At 42.0% G+C, this 2,024-nt stretch overlaps 1 protein-coding gene across 1 annotated transcript in view; it reads right to left on the bottom strand.

Annotated features, from left to right (window-relative positions):
- Snx1 (sorting nexin 1) overlaps positions 1-2,024 on the bottom strand; it is a 36,739-nt gene that overhangs the window by 26,140 nt on the left and 8,575 nt on the right. The gene's annotated exons all lie outside the window — the stretch shown is intronic.

Genomic DNA, 2,024 nt, shown 5'->3' with positions numbered 1-2,024 from the left:
GGCAGGCTGAGTATTTTTTAAAGAGAAAACGAGTATAAAGGCTAAGGAGTTAAGGAAACCGTAACCACGCTGCTTTAATAAGGCTAACGAAGGGAAGAGTCAGTTCCAGGAGCCACCCACACAGCAGGTAGGGGAGTCTTTACCAGCGACTCTAGAAGTCCCTGGCATGAAATAATACTGCCCCCTTTGCCACCTCTATTAAGGAGAAACAAATGCGGTGGTGTTAGTATATTAGCTGCTCGCTAGTAGTAAACTATCACAAATCCAACAGAGTAACGGTGCAATCTCATCATTCTCTAGTCCTCCCAAAGTACACATCATACGTCAGGCAAAAATCAAGATGTCAGTGGGGCTGCTTCCCTTTCTGAAGGTATTAGGAGACAATTTTAGAAGGTAAATATCTGTAGATGACTCTTTTCCCAGAATCATGTTCAACATTCAATATTTGTACTTGGGAAAATGAACATTCTGCATCGGTTGGATTCTGTGTGCATCTTACTCTACAAACTGGGTAAATAAATGGTTAATTTAAATATTTCACAGTATTACCTTCTCTCATAGCTTTGGCAACCCCCCCTCCCCATACACCTTGAACCTCATGAGCCACAGAATTCAAGAGCTGGTCTCTGAATTTGGAGAGGAAAATTACAATTTCATTTTCCCTTACCTCTGGCCAAAAACCACCATTTTCTTTGATCATAAAGGAAGGCATATTGTAACGACAGCACTTGAGACAATAACTAATAGACATTAGGTATTTATGCTCTGTTTTGAAGTGCTAGAAATAGAACTCAGAATCTTACCTGTGCTGGGCAAGCACGTCACCAGTGAATCACAACCCAACAGTAGGTATCTCTGTTTGATGTAACCACTACAAATACCGAAGTATCACTTGTGCTTATCTTTATTTAAAAATTGTGATAGTTATATATATTTCTAGATTTTATTATCAAAAATGATATGCTTGCTTTTAATCCTAGCACTCATGAGGCATAGGCACTCGGATGTCTGTGAGTTCGAGGCCAGCCTGGTCTATAAGAGCTAGTTTCAGGACAGGCTCCAAAGCTACAGAAAAACCCTGTCTCAAAACAGACAAACAAAGAAACAAAAGGTAACCCTGTCTCAACACCCCCATCACTTGAAAAATGATAGTCTAAGCTAGGTATGGTGTTTCATGATTACACACTCAGCATTTGAGGGGCTGAGGCAGGAGGACTGCCTTGAGTTCAAGATCAGTGTGAGCTATTTAGTGAGATCCTGTTTCAAAAACAAAGCAGTGCATGCTACTAATACAAGTGGTTTCCTTTGTAAACTTATATATTTTATTTTACGTATTAAAATATTTTGTTTTGAGAGCGGGTCTACACAATGAGTCCATACCACACAAAAAAGTGAAGGACTTGTGAGGTAGAGGGAAGATCAAATGAAGGGGAAAGGTATTCTGGAGGGGTAGAGAAAAGGAGCCCAAAGCTGACCACTTTGCTATTCAAGGAAGAGCACCAGCAAGGCAGTTGGCCATCTCGGAGTAAAAAGGCACACTGTCTGTTGTCAGCTCAAACAGAGCTCAAGACATGGCTCCACTCCTGCTCTAACTCCTTTTCCTCACTTTTGGTGGGGAAAACTCCAGGAGGACAGAACACTAAAGAGTGGATTAGCTACGTCATGGAAAAGGCAAACCCAGATTAATCTGTCCTGAAGCAGTGAAGATGTCCAGCTGGTCGACTGACTCAGCACAGTCTGAGGCAGAAAACAGTTGAGCAACAGGATTTTTCTGGAGATGAGGTGCTTGTGGCTACTCTCTGCAGCAACTACTCACGATCTACTCATGCCACAAGTTATGTGAAAGTGCTCAGAGGTTCTGAGGACGAAGCTCTGAGGGAAATTAGAAAGCTCTTCTTTTTCCCTTTCTCCACTCCCAACCCTTTTTTTTTTTGTTTTGTTTTGGTTTTGGTTTTTCGAGACAGGGTTTCTCTGTGGTTTTGGAGCCTGTCCTGGAACTAGCTCTTGTAGACCAGGCTGGTCTC

Source organism: Microtus ochrogaster, chromosome 5, assembly GCF_000317375.1.
Source record: "Microtus ochrogaster isolate Prairie Vole_2 chromosome 5, MicOch1.0, whole genome shotgun sequence".
NCBI classification, from domain to species: Eukaryota; Metazoa; Chordata; class Mammalia; order Rodentia; family Cricetidae; genus Microtus; species Microtus ochrogaster.
Note: the sequence above shows the minus strand (reverse complement) of the source record. Positions and strands in the feature narration are given on the sequence as shown.